Genomic DNA, 19,255 nt, shown 5'->3' with positions numbered 1-19,255 from the left:
CCTCTTCCTACCTCCAAGACCGCAAGTTTGTCTAAAAATAATTTTCCACGTAGGACCCTTAACACATCAAGTGGGAAGGGGGCACCTGCTATCCTGGGGCTTGGCTCGCTGACCCAGGTGGTCCCCACTCCCTCTTTGCGCCCTCTGTTCTCCATGCTTCTCTGGGGATCCCCCAAGACTCTGAGCACACAGGCAGGTTGAAAGTTTCTCTGGCACCGCGCAGTGTGTCTACCAACTTCTGCTCCCCCCCCCCACCCCCCCGGGAAAACTTCCCGAGACTCTAAGAGCGTCTGCAAGTGCTGCTTCTGGTCGGCTTGTCAGTCTCCGCGCCCCGGGACTGGCTGTCCACGCTTCCCGCGCGGGCTTCGGAGGAACCTTAATCTGGGGCCAATTCAAGGCGCACGAAGCCCCCAACACCTTAGCGCCCGCGTCTACCCGTCAGATACAGCGCGAGACAGCGCGGGATGGAGCGTGTGGCCTCGGGGTGACCCATGGAGAGGCGGGATGAGGGTGGAGACCGACGCCGTGAGCAGGACAGGGAAGGGAGCGGGGATAGGAACAGTCAGGCTGCCCCACGATCGGGGACGCCGCCGCCTGCGCGCCCCAGTCCAGGCCCCAAGCGAGCAATGTGACCTCGGATCGGTTTCCCTCTAGAGAGCCGGCTTTTTGTTGAGAAGGAAACACATCGGGGAAGAAAGTCAGCTCGCACGTTTGTTTTGGTTTTTCGTCTGTTTGCCTCCCAATTAAAAGTGGCCGCCTAGGCGACAGCTTTGCGGTTTTCACAGTGTAAAACGGATTAAAGGGAAAGTTCCAGCCCCTCTCGACTTTCGTTTGTGGTTTGCAATCCCCGGGCGGGTATGACCCAGCGGCACCTGCCGGGGGTGAGCTTCCCCCGCGGTGGCTGGGTCCGCAATCTCGGCTTTGGGGGCGGGGGGGTGCGGGTGGAGCCTAGGCCGCGCCCCTGGGGAAGGGAGGTTCCCACGGTTCCCGTTCGCCTCCCCTCCCCGGCGCCCTCCCACCGCCCGGGCGCTAGGGCCGGGGCTCTCCTCCGCGGCTCCAGGTCCGGGGTGTGCGGGCGTCCTGGGGCAACCCTCCGCATCCCCCGCTCCGAGAAGCGGAGCTGGAGAGAGCACAGGAAAAGAATCGACTGCAGATCGCACCGGTACGAGTTGCCTTCTTCGCGTCCTGTTCAGGCTCTTAGGTTTCCTCCAAGATTCTCGAGTTCACTGAGCACACAGATCCAAGAAACGATGAATTCACACTCATTTTTAGTTACAAAGAAAAAAGGAAACTTCCTCTTTCATCCTCTCCACGTCCCCTGCTTTCACCAAGTACACAAAGCATCCCCACACGCCTGGTCTGAAGCCGGGGACGCCCTAGATGCGCCAGGAAGGGTTCCCTGAGGCTCACCGCTCCGCCCCGGCCTCTGGCAGCCGCGCCTGCCCACGAGTTTGCGGGGCGTGGGCGCTGGATGAGATTCTGGGATCAACCAATCTCATGCTGAACACTGGGGTCCGAAACACCCACGGACAGATCAGCCCTGGACGACCCTTTCCCGCTGGCCTTCTGCCTTTAATGAACGAAATACAAGTTTGCTTTCGGGTTAAAGACACGTCGTTCCGGCCTTTCCGCCAGACGCGCGACTTACACATCCTTTTATACCTCTAGACCAGCAAGGAACTATCCACTGCGATTGTCCAGATCAATAGTGGGGCATCCGCGGACGAAGTCTTGCAAGAAGTGGGATCAAGGATATAGCAGCAGGTCCAGTAGACTATGCGACCCTTCCGACGGTCAGGCCCGCTTCTCGAGGGAAACTTGCCGCGACAGAACCTGGGCTGCGGAAGAGTTGAACGCGCGGGGTGAAACCGCCGGGTTCCACCTTAAGAGCCAGCGCGGCGCGGTGGCTGCGGAGGCGACCGGCACCTGCAGGAGGCGCTGCTGCCTCGCGGTTCCGCCCGCCGCCACCGCGCACCGCAGCCTCGCAGCTCCCCAGCGCCGTCCCCGGAGGGGGTGGGGACGCTGGGGGAGGAAGGGAGCGAGTGCCGCCCTTAGGTAAGGAGCCCGAGCCCTCCCGATTGTGAAGCAGCGTCGGTGAGGTGTCGGCTGGAAGGAGCTTTCCGTACTTCGGCCGCGAAAGGAAAGACGGGGAGGCGCCCTCCCTGCCCCCATCGCCGGCCTCCCGCCACCTCCACTCCCGGACCCCGGCCTTGCTTCCAGACCCTTTGTTCTGGAGGTTGGGCGCTGCTGGGTGGGGGGTTCCCCGGGGAAGAGGTCCCCGTGCGCCGCTCAGAAGGGAAGGGGCTCTCGTCCCACCCCCACCCCCATCCCCGCCCCCGCCCCAGCCCCAGGCTTCTCCAGATCCCGCAGCCCCTTCCTTCGCGTCCCGACGCTGCCTTTCAGACCCGATCTCCGCCACCCCCGCTCCCTTCCCAGTCCTCCGCCACCTCCGAGGTCTCTGGGTGGAGTGTGAAGAGAGGCAGAAGCGAGGGGCTGGAGAAACCACGTCTCCTTTGTGGCCCGGAGGATCCCCCGGGAGGCTTTTAGGCCCCGACCCCCGGGACTAGCCGCCGAGGAAGGGGTTCCTGGTGCCCCCGCCGCGTCGCTGTGGAGTCCAGCCAGGGGCGCACAACCCGGCGCGGCCGGACCCCGAGCCCCCAGCTGGAGACAAGGGGACAACGCGGTTGGTGCCCGCGGGAGGCGAAATGCAATCGAACGGCCCCTTCTTCCTCCCATCCACCCCCTGGCGCCGCCCCGCCTCGCCTCGGCCGGGCGCGACCCGGGGGCCCCCGCGATTGCATCTTGAGTCCAGTTACCGCTGCGCTCGGCTTCATTTCTCACTCGGAGGAAGCAGCGCGGCGTGAAGCGCGGGGACAGGGGTGCGGGACGGGGGGGGGGGGGGGAGGGAGAGAAGCTGCGGCAGGAAAGCGAGTGGAGAGGTGGGAGCACGCGGCCAGGGTCTGAGAGGCAGCCGGGCGGCCGCAGCCCAGGCGGAGTCCTCCGCGCCCTCAGCTCCGTGGAGGTGTCTCCACACTGTGCCATCCGCGCACCCAGAACGCACGCCACCAGGAAGGGGGCTCCGCGCGAGCCAGGCCACAAAGTAGGTGTCCTCCTCCCCCCTGGAGCAGTGGAGGCGTCGTCAGCTCTGGGCTTCCTGGGGTCCCCTCCGGCCTCTCCGCGTGACCCTGGACCTCACTGGAGTGTCGTGAGACGCGCCAGCAGTTTTCTCGGCAGCGGGTTCCCCGGGACACACCCCGTCCCCACCCCCAAGAGCTGGCGGCCAGCTCGGGATGCCAGGCGGCCGGGCGGGCGCCCTGCCAAATTCCGCGTTCCTCTCCAGGAGACCGCGAGTTGCGTCCCAGACTCGGAAAAGCCAGTCGTTTGGGCTCCGGACTCACTCGCAAACCTCTCCCCTCCCCCTACCCCAGGCGCCTGGGACGTCTCTGCAGGTTGAATTCCTGCTCCGTATCACTTCATTTTAATTAATCTTTTAAAACACCGCTGTCACGTCGCTTGCAGAAAATTAATCAAACCTGAATCCTTGTTGCATAGCAAGAATTTCGATCCGAGTCTTTTAAAAAGGACTTGACTTTGCAAAGTCACGTCTTTTACACTTCCCTCATTCCCCCGTTAGCAAGGGGAGTATTGCATAAGTCAAGACATGTTTGGTTGGTCCTTTCTATCTTCAAAGTGAAACTTTGCTTATTTCTGAGCTTTATTTTTGTCTTTCGCAAAATAATAACAACGAGATAAATTACCTACCTCTGTTAATTAAAAATATAATTCCTTGGAATGATCTTTGTTCAAGAACCCAGATAAACTAAGATAATCTTAATTTTAATGTGACACGACCCCTATTTTTCCTTGTGAATAATGAGAATAAAGCAGTCATTAATTAATACCATGATATCTCCATAGAAGATGGTATCTGGTCTCTCTCAGACACTGAAACATCAGTTGTATTAGTAATTGATACTGTATAATTGAACATGGAGATAGGTGTCTATTTTTAACCTCAAAGCTCAGAGTTTATTTGGTGATTACTGAGCTCCTAATAATTAATTTTGTTCTTTCTTGCTACAAAAATAATTCTTGTGATTCCTGGTTCCCATACAACACAGAGACCTCTCATTAAAAATATACGGTTGTGAAGCTATATTGTGCATCAACCCTTTCTGTACTATTATTTGTAACACATTTGCCCTTTTTATATTTTCTTGTTTTATTCCCCTCTGCTGTAATTTACCTACTGAAAATAGGAGAATATAACTATATATTTTACCAGCTTTGTCCTTCTGTATTCTGTGGGTTCAGCTTACTATACAATACTTAAAATTTCCAGTCTCTTACATTTCTGAGATTTGAGGATAAATTCCACTGAAGAATCAAACATTTCTGTATAGTTGAGTTGCCTTAGGTTATACTCCCACCTCCTTAGCCCACATTGTCTCACACTTTTCTGTAGTTAAAAATAGACTTTGCACAAACACATTCCCTTTTTCCAACCATGAGGTGAAGATTATCTCTCAACAATTTCCTGGGTTTTACATTTACACATAACCTCAACTTTTGACATTAAAAAGACATCCCCTCCCAAGAAATAGAGAAGTCTTCCAAATTATTATGGAAACTTAGATTCCATCTTTAAGGTATTTATTTCTTAGCATCAATTTGCTGATGACCCTCACCTTTTATCCAGTGGAGGGGATATATTATTTTTCTCATACATGCAAAAAGAAAAAAAAAAAACTCCCTATGTATTTCTCTAGTATGTCTTCTCAAGTAAGTATAAAATATTTTATACCACCTAAATATTAGTACCTATACCACCAAACTTTACTTGTCAGTACCCCTAAAGTGATGAGAAATATATCCGTTTTCTTTTCCCTTCAGAACAATTAAAACTTTAGGTCAATATATGATGGAGTAATTCTCCCCTCTTGTATTTTATATTTTCCCACTATAATTTAGACTGAAATGGGATTAAAACAGGATCTAGAGTTCTAATCTTGGTTGATGTTTTGGTGTATTCATCTTAATGAGTCCTGTTCCCTGGGGTCATGAAGCTCCCAGATGTCAATCAAGCAAACTGATTCAGAAATGCCATTGTTCCGACTCCACGTCACTGGCCTTCCTCTCATTTTACTTCACAATACCAGAGCTCTCTGATCAGCCATTCGGAATATGAGGCATTATCTGGGGGAAATTCACAGTGTCTTGATCTTTCTTTGGGAGATACTGTTAAGGGGTTTCCGCAAAGCAGAAAGTGCTTGTTTATATTTCTGTCTTTGGGCCACACTACGGATCGAAAGAACCAATGAATACCACTTGAAAGAAATCATACCGTAAATCCGTCAAAAATTAATCCATCCAGTTGAATGTTACATTTCTATTTTCCTGTTGGAAGCACCCTGACTTGTCACCCGAGGAGAAGTATGACCGGGTCTGGGTCCATTTGAGATGCCCCCCACTTTCAACCCCGTCGGTTTTACCCCATTTAATAATACTAATGTGTTTAGTCTACACTAGTTAACCAATAATTTATTTGGGGGCAAGGAAGAGCCAACCTTTGCCCCGGGAGCACTACCCAACCCACTCACTCACTTCGGGAGCCGCTGCAAATCGCATTTCCCATCCTCGGCCCTGGGCCTCCGTCGCAGCTCCCGACCAATTCCCAAAGCCAAAGGCGTTGACTGTATCACTCGCCCCCAGCGGCCCAAATTAATGATCAACTCTACTGCTGCAGGCTCTGAGGCTTGCTCCTGGGTTTCCTGATGGCGCCCAGTGCGGAGCCCGGCTCCTGCGAGACTCCCACTGAGGGCGGCAGGCAGGCGGGGAGGTTTCGTGGGAAAAACTGCCACTTGTGTCTTTCACCTAGAGGGGCTGTGAGAAAGGAGATACAAACCTACCCTCCCACTAGGGGTTTTCACATCTGGATTCACCCCAAATCGCCACAGCCTCGCGGGCCGGGTCTGCTGGACGCACACATCCTCGCGTTCGCAGCGCGGATCTCCAAACGCACCAGCCTCGCGCCCGCTGGGTCTGGGCGCACACTTAGAGCCGAGGTGACAAGGGAAGGCAGCGGAGGTGGAGCCCATCTCTGGTGGGACTCGATCAATCACTTTAAAGCAAAGGGTTCAAAAGTTCCAACCTCCCTTTGGAGGGGAGAGAACATGCTCCTTTCTGTAGCCCGCGGATTCCCCGCAGCCGTGCAGCAACCGCCCTTGGCAGGACCCCTTCCCGGGGACAACCTCTGCCGCCGTGGACAGAGCTGGCAGGTGGTAGTTGGGTCCCCGGAGGACCCGCTGTCCCTGGGCACACACAGGCACCCCGCCGCGACAAGCCGAGGTGCACGTTTTTCCCTTTCTCAGCAAGCGGACAGGCCTGTCTGCCCAGGCCCGGCGGCTCGGGGCCTCGCAGAAACCCGAGCTCTCTTCGACCTGCTCCTCAAGAAGGGGCGGGGTAGACTGCCAGCAAGCTGCCCTGGAGGCAGGCCTAGCGAATTCCTCAGAAAACCCCTTTCTAAAGCACCAAAACCTCCCCAAAATGAGGCTCCGCTCCTCCCCCTGCCTTGCGGCCTTCCATCCTGTCAGTGCCTCAGCCACCTGGCCTAGCCCTTGCCAGGCCCTAACCACCTCTATTCTCCCCCCCACCCCACTCCCACCCCCCACCTTTAAGCTCCATCTCCTCCCTGACCTTCCTGAGGCCGTGGCTAGCGTAGCCAGGGTGCTGCAGAGGAAATGAAATTGTTCTGGAGATTACAGTGGGGCTTTGGGCTAAGAGAAGGCCCCCACCCCTCTTCTTCTCGTGCTCCCATGTTAAGTGTAAACGTGTATTTCCCATCACAAGAATAGACAAATTTTCTCGCTTATTTGCAGTTTTGCAAAGTTCTACACACAGATCAGTGAACCTTAAGCACCCTGTTTCGGGCCCACATTGTGGAGGTTTATCAGGATCCCTGGGCAGTGAGCGTTAATGACAGGTGAATCCAGCAGCCCCAGGGGAAGTCAGACCTAACCTCCAAGACTTACAATAGGGCAGGGGCCGAAGCCTCCCGAGCAGCTTCCAGCAACAGGTACCCCCCTACAGCAGGCTTTCGGGATCCCAAAGCTTAGGCCCTGGACACAGCATCTGTTTCTCAGTGACCTGAGACAGAGTCCCCACCGGAACCTCCCCTCCCCCACCAGGGGGTTCCTTTTCTCCAAATCACCCCTCAGTCACACAAGCACAGGAATCTTTGCTCTATGAGTCACCTGCCCAGATGCGGCCAGGCCTCCTTTCAGCTTCAGAAGGCCTTCACAGCGTACGTTTATCCTGCTTTCAACCTGCTTGTTCTTCCTGACATGATTTACAAAAAGAGGAAGAAGATGGAAGAGGAGGAGGAGAAAGTCAGGGAGATACAGAATAAAAGAAGGCTAAAGAGGGACCACAGCAATTATCCCAATTGCCCTGAACTCGGCCTTTCCCAGACTCAAGAAGACGTAACTGGTTTCAATAACTCTAGCTTCCCAAAGTAACTTTTTTGTGTGTGATATTTTGCTCCTGGACCTGAATGGCACCAACCTGAGGAGAAGAAGGAGCCATGTAGCTTTAGCAAGGTAAACAGCTCCATAGGGCAGACTGGCCTCCCTGTAGCCAGTCATCATTCCACAGAGCCTGGGAGTTTCAAGCCACAGGAGCCCAAGTGCTCTGTTGCACAGCCAATCTCAGCCTTTGCCCAGCCCTGGTCAGTTCAACTTAGATTAAAAGGAAATGGAGATGCTTAGGGTTTCTTCTCCTGCCTTGACCATTCCCTAGTAAGGAGATATTAGTGCAGAAGTATAGCTGGTCCCTACGGCCAGGCAAGTGGAAGCTAGTCATCATAACTGGTAGCTAGGATGGAAGAAGACTGGAAGACTGATGGCAGAGAAGGGAGGGGGGCAAAAACAATGTTTGCTTTTGCCCAACTCTGGGATTCCAACTTACTTAACACTCAGACCTTCCAGCCCATCCTCACTCACTCAGGTGCCAGGGTGAAATAGAATCAGCCTTTGGGCTATCAGAAGGACTGGTGGGAGACACCCTTTCCAACCCCAGGCTAGTGCGTAAGGAAGACTATATACTGGGGATGGGAAGATCTGGCAGAGGGAAAAAGAGGCCTGAGCAGCAATCACAACCCCCAATCACTCGGAGGAACTCATCCTCATTAAAGAAATCCTTTGTATGACGCTGCATGTCTTTCCCAGATTTGTGGCAACCACACTCCAGGAGGAGGCAGGAGGCTGCTGCCGCATGCAGGCATCCAGCAGTGAGTCCCCAGCAGCAGACCTGGTGTCCCCAGTGTGAAGAGCCCAGGCCTTGCCCAATAGGCTGTGACTGAAAACAATCCCCTTACTCCAAGCAGCCTCCACAGTGACTGCCCCAAATCCCTAAGCAGATTCCTGGACTGAGAGAAACACAGTTCATCGCATGGATATCTAAGAGTTGGGCTTGGTAGAAAAAAAATAACAGAAAACCCCACCCAATTCTGAAATCATGAACAAAATAATGTGTGGTAGTGGGTGTGTATACCTGTATATATGGAAGTTTCTTATTCTTGGCCCCAGAATGACATTTCAAAAATACTTCTGCCATACTAGCACCAAAAGCTGTTTTTGCTATCTTGCTATTGTGAATCAACCTTCTTTAAACCATACTGCACATTTTCCCCCTGGATTTTAATGAAAGAAGAACTGTACCAAAGCAGCTACTTTGTCCCAGAGCTAAAACAAAGACTAATACCCAGGAAAGGAGCAGCCTTTCCAAAATGTACTCTTCTCCGATTTGGAAGGAAAGCTCCTAGAGTGACCAGCCCCTAACTGTGGTTGATATTTAATCCTTCTGAGTACAAAGGCCTATCTTTTCACTAATCAGAAGCACCACTGAGATATGACTAACCTTTAGAGTTACATCCCAAACGGGGAGTCGGGCTTCCACTTGGATTGTCTAGGCCTCTTCTAACCTGAACAAAAAGGATCTGAAGAAAATCACATTTTTCCCCCTTGCAACAAAGCATTCCTAATCACTTCAGCTTGTTGGTGAATTTTTATTCCCGTGTCCACTTGGGGTATTGAAATCGATCGCTGCAATATTTAATATATTACACTCCTAGGGTCATTGCTCTCCTAAAACTGAATTCTCTCCCTATGCCCTCAACTCACCCTGGTTTCTCCCCTCCCACTCCCATCTGTCCAGGCCCTCTGTTTTTCTGTCCACATAACGCCTTTAATTCTCAGCCCAGTTTATTTTGTTTTCTGCTATGGAAAATACTGAAAACTCTAGGCAGCATGGCACTTAAAAGGGAAAATGAGGAGCTCAGTAGATTGGAGAAAATTAACCTGCCACAAACAACCTCATTAAAGAGCTGCCTACCAAGAGTTAAGAATTAATAGCAAAATGGAAGGGGGAAAAAACCCTTGAGTGAAGAGACCTTAAAACTGCTTTCTCTGAAAGGTGCATAATTTACAAGCCCAACCTAACCTTCAGTTTTATTTCCCTTTCCTAGTGACCTGTCCCATAACCTTGTAATCCACTGCAGGGGCATTTTCTCTTTGGTCCCTTTCTTCTTTTTCACACATAGGTTTGCAAGTCCAAATACTTTCTGATATTTTTGGTTTAAAAATGCACTTAAATTGTTTGGGGCCTTTTAATTTTGAAAGACACTTTAAGAGACTCCTGGAATACCCATTGGGAATTCTTCAATGATTTGAAGAGCGCCCTTAAAAGAATTGTGTTTGGATAGGAGAGGGAATGGGGGAATCATGCAGAAAGAAGCTGAAAAACCAGAGTGAGGACATTTTGTAGATTTAGTGTTCTCATGGTGCTCTGGTTTATTTTGCACATGAAGTTAAAATTTAAGTAAAACCCATGTATATGGGCTGTAAGTTGCTTTTCTAATGTTTTATTGGGCATTGTATTCTATATTGGCATTTTATATGCATAATCTCATTTCAATGCAGAGCCGCATACTAAATCCTGGGGCAAGCAGATGAGAATGCGGTGTGGATATTACACTCAATTTCATTGGCTTCAATGAGACTTTGCACATCGCGATTTCCATTGTAATGGCTTATCTTTGGCTAGAATTTTACACATTGACATGCTATTCCTTTGGTCAGGATCCTGAATGAAGAAACCATGTCAATGGAGCAGCCATAATCATTCCATTCACATTATAGCAAGTAACTGGGATCAATGATCCTAACAGTATTTATAAAAAATTTCCTGCTTTTCTCTTAATAATTATTTTTGCATTTTTTTTCTTGAAGGAGATCACATGTGAAATTAACCTAAAAGTACATTCTAAAGCATAGGTTCAGAACAGGAAGAGATAGGAAATTCACCAATCAGGATGTTTCCAATTCATCTAGAAATCCTTGTGTCAGAATATTATATTTAAGCCTACATGTTATGTAGGATCATATCCTATTGAGATAAACCAGCTAGAGATTGGTATAAAGGACAAGATTTCAGAAGCTCTTGCAACCTCCCAAAGTTTACCAAAAAAGCTATATTTGAGTTTTATAAAATAAATTCTATTTTCCTCCTATTTAATAATAATGTTAAATTGCAAACCACAGACTGAAATGTATAGGATAATACGAAATGTTGATGTTTTAGGTGAAGTAAATGTTATGCATTCGTTTTTCTAAAGAAGATGGCAGGGGTATATAACAAATTTCCTAGTTTACTTTTAAAATTCACATACATAAAGATGTAAAAATATTTTTTTAAAAAAACACAAAGATTAAATATTTTTATTTTATTAAAATTATATAAGCAGCAAACAACTGAACAATTCAAATGTTAACCAAGCTCTTGTACTTAAAAATTTTCATTATTTAAGAGGAACAAAAAAGTACCACCTCTCTTTTTAAATTCAGATAAAAAATACTCTGGTAGTAATGATGCATATACCCTTTTAATTCTCAACCATATATGTTTAAGATTGTTTTTTTAAAAGTCTTTATTATTAACAGAAAAAAATCAACATTGGCTTTCTGAAGACCAATTTGCCACATGATATGTAACACTTGGAACAAAATTGAAAGCATCTCTGTATATTTGCATCTGGCAATGTACTCCATGTTAGAGCCATAGCCATGTGTTTATAGAGTTGAGCTCTCCTGGTCTTGAGATACATGCTGTTTTTTATAGCCTAACCGGAATAGCTCAGCACATGCAGGACAAGAGGCTGGGAAGCCCTGGCCCCTCACCCCAGCAAGGAAGCTCAGGGTCACCGCAGGCTCCCATGAGGCCTCTATCAGCACTGTTTTCAGTGCAGATTTTTACCGTTTCCAACTCTGGAAAAAGTATTGCTAATTATTGGTATTTCCCCATGAAACCTTCACCTGGGTGCAAGGGTTAGGGAGGAGGAGAAGAGCAAAAGCTGAGAGGGAGGGAGAAAAGAAAAAAGAAGATTTAAAGAAGGGGGGAGGAAGGTAAATAAATCTGGTCATGGCAATTCCTACTCTACCATGCAGGTTTTACTTTGAATGGATATTATCACTAGGCATCTGAAAGCTTAACCATCCACTGCTCTGCATATATGAATCTAATGTAAAGGAAGAAAACTAATCTCTCACATTTGCACCACTGACAATCAGGGTATTCATTTGAGAGGGAGGGAAAAAGAGACAGCAAGAGAGACATGAGGGGGAATGAATGTAAAATGTGCCTTTATTTCTGAGATCCAAGAATCTAGGTCGTTTCCAGTCATTTCAGAGGCTGAAACCCTTGCCCGCTAGCCAAGCTGTAGCCTTGACATCTCTTACATATTTGTGTCATTTCTAACTTTTACAGAAGGGAGGGTGTCAGCCTAAGCTTAGTGTCCTCTCTTTCATACTGTTTTCCTCTCTACTGCTCGTCACTTACCACCACAAGGATTGTGTTGTTCCTGGTGCTAACTTAAATTGCTCTTAAAGAGGGCAAGCACTAATGGTGGAAACTATATTCCAACTTTCTGTGCCCTCCCTGTTCTTGTCCAATTGCCCAGTCTCCAGGAAAACTGAGTTTGTTTGCTTGTGTTGATGGCTTGGGGAAGAGGGCAGGCAACCACTCAGACTGTTTCCCTTCTGTTTCCCTCCTTTCCTACTGAGCATCCCGGCTGGGGAAGGGCCTTTGCAGGCCTGTGAGCAGTTCTTCTTTGCTAGAACGGCGATATTTTAGGGTCTAAGGTTATTGATTGCTAAGGCTCTTCCATCCAAAAGGGTCAAACACAAACATACTGATGACACTGATTATGTGAATAACTGGGTGTTTCGGGGAGAGCCTCTCGGCTGCCTGCCACTCTCTGTCCACTTCTTTCTGTCTTGCTCCAGTCCTCCCAAAAAGGAGGTTCCAGGCAGCAGGAGCTCAGGAGTCAGGGATACTCTAGTATCCCAGATAGTTGGCCTGTTTCTCCTGTGGATGTTCTTTTCAAACTACACAGACACACCTATCTGTGGGCAGCAGGTTGTCTTAAGGTCCTTTCAAAATTCCCCGTCCTCCATGTCTCTAGCCTTAATGTCCCTTGCAAGGGGACAACCACTGCCCTCCCCCTAGTGAGGCGTCACTCCGCCCTGCAGACATGGCAGCTGCCACAGAATAGAGAGCTGGCTGTGCTGCAACCTACACAGCTGGGCTCTGGGGGAAGAACTGGTGGGAATCAAGTACTGGCCCAGGAAAAGGCTGCTCCCTGACCAGTAAACCTTGTATTCAACGGGGCAAACGTTTCCAGAGCACCATGGCTCTAAGAAGAGAAAGGAATGGCAGGCAGCAATGCAAGTGTGAGAGGAGACTTGCCTGGAAGCCATTGACAGGGTTTAACTCCACATGTTTTGGGGGAGTGTTTTTGTAAACCGGGAGTGATTTTTAGGGAAAGCCAAATACACATGATGAAAACATCCTGTTTTGAGAAGCAGGAACGGTGGAACCACAGTTACTGCCTCCGAGTGCTGTTAATCAGTCAGGAAAGGGCTTCAGGAGCCCAAGGCTTGAATTTGGTGAAATCCTACAATGTGGAGCATTTCAACTTAGTATTGATCCCCAAACTCAATTTTGAAAGCAGCCTCCATGGCAGAAGTGTGGGTTGGGTTATCCCAGTATTTGCGCGCATCGATGCATCGATTGGGCTAAAATAAAATGCATCATACTCTCCGCAAAGAAGGAAGAGGCAGGGACAGTCACGAGAGGAATAGCAGAAAGTGCATGGTTAATATGGGTTATACACGAATCTGCCAAACAAGTGCTTTAAACCCAGAGGGATTTCACGCGATAGGTAATTTGGTGAGAGAGCAAGAGTGTGCAAGCAGAGGGCCATCTTAGAAGGGAAGGCAGATAGCTGAATACAGGTTTTTCTGACTGGAATTAACATTTCCTTGAGATTTGCATTTGCTAATGTTCAAACCCTGACGAACAGTCCACCTACCCCAGGTTTTTTTTCCCCCCAATGTAGGCTCACGAGGAAATTCCCTCTCTGTAGCTGCACCGCCAGAGCGCAGAGGCTGCTGCTGCTTTTCCCCGAACCCACTCGGTGTTCAGTCCTGGGAAGGCCGCGGGCCGAGCCCAGGGAGGCGCTCTGCGCCCGGCCTCGCCAGGCCCGCAGGGACAGGGGTGGGGGAGGTTCTCGCCTCCAAGTGAATCTAATGACCCCAGCGCCTGCCTGGGTTTGCCGGTTCCCTTCCCGGGTCCCAACGGTCTGGAAAGAGACCTGAGGGAGATGGGAAAAGGAGATAGGAATGTCTTATCTTAGACTAAAGAAGAAATCGTTACACACACACACACCTTATTTCTCCTGTCTTCTGAGTCCATTTCAGGAGGGAGGGAAGGAGGGAGGGAGAGGGGAGAGAGGGAGAGAGGGAGAGAGGGAGAGAGGGAGAGAGGGAGAGAGGGAGAGAGAGAGAGAGAGAGAGAGAGAGAGAGAGAGAGAGATCGCACGTGAGAGAAAAGGAAGGGGAAGAGAAGGCTAAACAAAAGAGGAGGAAGCGCAGGCAGGGGTCTGGAGCTCTCCTTCGGGGACTGCTCGGCCTGTCGCCCCTCCCGCCCCGGCCCGGCGTTCTCGGGCGTCCCGCAGGTTGGCTGAACCGGGCTCCACGGGGCTGAGACCTGGAGACAAAGCCCGAGAACCCCTTGCACCTCGGCGTGCTGGAGCGGGGCCTCCGGGCCGCGGTCGAGGCTGGGGCCGGGGCGGGGCGCCGGGCCGCCCTGCCTCCCCACGGCCCTCGCGGTCGGGGTCGCCCCGGCCCTCCCGGTCCTCCTCCTCGCACTAGGCCAGCCTATCTTGGGGGCCCACGAGTTCCAAACACGCCACGTCCTTACGGAAAGCCTGGAAGCCCCGGCCCTTTGCTCCCAGGAGGCCACCGCGTCTGCACAGGTCGCAGCGGCGCTCCAGCGCGGGCCTCTGGGCCGGGCGGCCATTTACTGCCCTGTGATTGCGCCCAGGACCAGGTTAGCTCATAAAGCCTTTCACACTCAACAATGGCGATGTTCTCAACAATTAACAAGAAACAACATAATAAAGCCATTTACAAAGACCTGGCTATTTACTATAAATTAGGCACTCTTTAAGAGACCAGTGCGTAATTTCACACACTTTACAGCTGGGGCTGCATTTCAAACCCCCGGGAAAACCAGCTCGCCGCGTTTCCCTGGGGCCTAGCCGCCGCGCACCCCAGGGTCCCCTCTCCCAACAGGAGCAGCTTTGTTTGCTCTGCTGCACTCCAACCTCTCCAACCCTTTTCCAGGTCACTGTCTCCCGTCTCCCGTTTCCAGGTCATCACTCCGCTCTCGGAGGCACTGCGAGAGTCCCAGGGACGGGAGCCGGGCGCCAGCCAGGCAGGCCTCGGCCCCGCGCACTGCCCACTGGGGTTCGCCCGGCCCCTGGTCTGGGGCCACTTCTCGGGAGGCGTCCGCAGCCAGGCCGGCTGGCCCCGTGTGCAGCTCCATCCCTTTGCCACTTGCATTCCACACCCCCGCTTTGGAAGCCTTGGCCAGCCCTCCGCCCGGTGCAACAAAGCTGGGCACGTTTGCCTGGGGGAGAGAATGCGGCCTGGGCGCGAAGGTGCGTGTGCGGAGGCGGAGATGGCCCCAGAACGCACAAAAGGAGCGCAGAGGGAGGGGAGCGGCCCGGTCCTCGAGGGTCGGCGGGACGCGGGGCCGTGGCTGGCGCGCCCTGTCGCCCCTGCGCCAGGTGGCCGGGCCACCAGGCCGCTGAGCCCTGAGGCTGCGCCGCCGCGCGGCCGCGCACCGAGGTGAAGGGCTCTTGTGCCCGGGAGCAAGAGGGTCACCAATTCAGAGGAGAGCAAGACCTGGGCGGGAGAAAAAGTCACAAAGACACTGGTTTGTCACCTTGCAAAATGGCGGCATTTACACATCTTTCTGGTGGTGGTGGTGGTGGTGGTGGTGGCCCAGACCAGACAGCGGAGGGCTGCCCTGGGTCACCGCGGCGGCCAGAGATCGACGCCCGGGGAGGACAGCGAGGGGGAGAGCGACCCCCAAATCCGCTCGGCCCCCGGGTCGTCCCCTGCCTTCCTGCCGGCCTGCCAGTCCCAAACCCCGCGCCAGCAGCCCTAGACACTGACCCCTGTTTACAAACACAGCCCGGGGCGGAGCGGGGCGGCCGGAGCGCGGGCTGCAGGGGAGGGAGAGGCCGCCGGCTCGCGGGGACGCCACCAGCAGTGAGCAGCGAGGAGTTGGTGCGAGAGAGCGGGCCCGGCAGCTGGAAAGGACTGAACGCCTTGTTTTTGAAACTGTCAATTCCCTCAACCCCTATTGTGAGGGCTTCATGCAAAACATCTCAGGCCTTTTAAAGTAGGAGCTTGTGAGGCCGCCACAGTTTGAAAAGGAGCGAGAAAGGAGCAGAGGCCTAGGGCTTGGGCTAAGAATGATAGCGGAGCCCCCCTCCCTTTTTCTTTCTTTCTTTCTTCTTCTTTTTTTTTTTAATAGCAAAAGAGGGTCTGCCAAACAGGTAAAATGCTGCCCTCCCCCACCTCCTAGCTCGGCCCTACGTCCCCACCCCCAGGCTAGTTTGCAAAACGCCCTTTGGCCTAGGGAGCAAACCAAAATCAAAGCTCGCATTAAAAATAGTTCTTCCAGGAATGGGAAAATCCCAGGGAAGACCAGGGAGAGCGGGTGGACTCCTTAAGGTGAATGCCCTGTTCCTCCATGCCAATTTCCTGAGGTTAGTTGATGGGGAGCCTTTAATTTTTACCCCTAGTCTGGCTCTAGAAACTCCCTTTTTCACATCCTTTTCAGTTGGAAGTTATTTGTAAGGTGAAGCAAAACTCACCACATTTTTTTTGTCTTTTGTAGATGCTAATGCTTTATTTTTTAATGTGTTTTTTTTTTTAAACATGAGGATTCTCATTTTCTTTGAAAGAAAAAAAATGCTTTTGAGGAATTAGTCTACATCTCTCCTGCATGCAAACAAAACTATCATTCTCATATCAGCAGAAACTTCCAATTCTTGGGACTGGAACTTTGAGGAATTTCTACAGTCACCCAGACACAGATAAGATAAAAATCCACACACCACCCCATCTAGTTTGTGTTATTGCTGTTTAGTGGTGGCTCCTTGTTGTTGATTTTAAAATAAACAACCATTATTGAGATTACTCCACTGTAATCAAGTAAGCCAGTAGGAAAGAACACCCACTTTAAAAAGTAAATCATTGAATAAGAGCAAGCTGCCTTTTCAGAAAAGGCAGATAACCTGGCTGTTGAAGACAGACTACACACATCTCTTTAAAAAATAATTAAATCTTCATCTCACAATCTTATTAGGAAACTACTTTTCTAGGAGACCCAAAATAAGCTTCTTTCCTCAAAAAGTCAGAGAAAGAGCCCTTTCCTGCATTTTCCTCATGTCTTTAAGTGTTGAGCTTTAGACACAGGAATCAACACTCAGTACTCCTGGGACCATATAGTGCCTTTTAAAAAAATATTCTATCACCTGAAAACATTTAAATGTAAAAATGCAATCTGTCAATGGAGGTAAGTTTTGTTTTTCTCTCAATAAGGCTTATATTTTTGAACAAATGGCACATTTATAGTATCTTAGGAACTCTAGATATTGTCATTAATCATAAGACAACCAAAATGAAATAAATTGTCTTAAGAATAATTCCCACAGCAGAATTAGGGCAAACAGCTAAGGGGCTACCAGAAATTGAAAGAATACCTTGTATTTGCAAGTGGCTGAATATCATTTGGTACACTTTCCCAACAGAAGCCCCAACTCAAAGTTTTGCTGTGGTTGGCTGGCTTGTAGGAGTACTGTGGGATGAAATTTGTGTTGACTACTTAATTTCTTTCCTTTTGATGGTATCACTCTGGAATGCCTGGGCCTCTATGCTGCTCATTCTCCAGCTCCCATAAACCGAAAATACTGATTCTCTGAGGGCTGGAGACCAAGTGTCAAAGCTGGAGGCTGATATTTTATGTCAGAAATTCTATAGGGTATATTTGTTTTAAAGCATGCTTACTCCATCTCGTGGTCCCCCACACCCAAGATCTGTAGGCTTCAAATATATTCTCAATTTATAATTTTATAACAGTGATTCCATAACCAATAAGAAAAGTCCTAGTCTAAATATAATGGTCATCATATTTTGAACTTTTTTGACTTAGCAGTAATTAAAGACTGGAAATGACAGACTTCCAGTGTGTGCATGTCACACTTTTTACAAACTGATTTTGTAAGACAACTCACTGCACCCAATGTCTGTATTGCCTTCCAAAGAGGAAAGAACGCAGACTGAGAAGCCAATTGTTCAGCTTTCTGGTGCTTTAACTGTAACTTGTACTGGTCTTTGGAATTATGCACAAACATGAAGTCAAGGATAACATCCCCCAATTTTTGCTTTTACCATATCTATCATGCCAATAAAAAAGGATCCAGTGCACTTACATCTGGCAACATTCAAGAAGGAAAGGAAGGGAGGCAGTTCAAAGCATCTGTTTACTCCATCCAAATGTATTTGGATGCAGGTATGCTCAGCCTCTGTCTTTTACAATAAGAGTCAAACCACAGAGCATATACAGCAATTAGGGCTGAGATCATCCAGATCTATCTGAAACATTTATAGACAAAAGAAAAGTTTCAAAGGGAGTAGGAATTAAAAGGTTAAGGGGGGGGGGGGGGAGAGACTGAATTTCCATGAGAAATAGTGACTTAAATTCACACAGTAAACATTTCATTGATGTTTTGTTTTGTTTTGTGATTTATGATCTATAGATGCAGCTCCTTAAGTTTCAGATGGCAAAGATCTGAGATACATAATTTGTGAGGCTAAGGGAGGTGGACCAAAATTTATTAGATGTAACTTTCATTAAAATAGCAGTTGATCTGTGCTTCACTTTCTTAAACCTGAAACTTTTTGCATTTGCTTTGTACCAAGTTTATAAAGTTTTGTCATCATTTAGGAAGAAATCTACCAGTGTTTTGCACAGAAACTCACTGGCATCATCAAATGGTATTACAACAAAACACTATACCCAATAAATGCATTTCTTTCAGGCAAAAACATTACAAGTGAAAATGTCAACAAAACCATTCATTTCTGTTAACCATTCTTCAATCTGGAATAAGTAGAAATGTATGGAACCAGGAATTTTAAACAGTGTTTTTAATTGAAAATAAAGCTAAAGCATGCTTTTCAACAGTGCAAATTTCCATAATTTTGATTTACTGCTTCCATCATCACAACATAGTACACCAGCATGGCCCTTACCAAGGGCTACCCTAGCCATTTGCATGTTGAACTACTTTGATTTTAAGTGCAAACATAGATAGTCACCTCTGATTGTCACTTGCAGTAGAAACTCTCCTGCTCTATACACAGGATGGTCTGAAAACAGAAGTTTAGAGAGATGCAGAAAAAGTAAAATGTAATAAAATCCAAGTGCCTGAGTTCTAGTACCAAAAAGCCCTGAAATAACTGTTATTTTTGATTTGGGCTTTCTTATAACTCTGATTCATTTTACTTTTCTTGGGAGTTTTTAATGCTTTGACACCATGAGGAGTCAGACCATAAAATATCCTGCTCTAAAGAGAAATATTTTAATTGTTTTGCAAGTTTGAATTTTAATTGTTTTGCAAGCTTGAGGAGTCATGTTCAGACTACAAGGTAAGCAGGATGAAGGTACTAGTCACCTTATTTAAAACCTTTGGGTGACAACACAAAAAGGACTCTTCCAATTGCAAGGAGTGGCTGTAAAAGTAAAATCACGCCCTTTACAAAAGAAATACAATCTCATA

Source organism: Myotis myotis, unplaced genomic scaffold (genome assembly GCF_014108235.1).
Source record: "Myotis myotis isolate mMyoMyo1 unplaced genomic scaffold, mMyoMyo1.p scaffold_m19_p_1, whole genome shotgun sequence".
Taxonomy (NCBI): Eukaryota; Metazoa; Chordata; class Mammalia; order Chiroptera; family Vespertilionidae; genus Myotis; species Myotis myotis.
Note: the sequence above shows the minus strand (reverse complement) of the source record.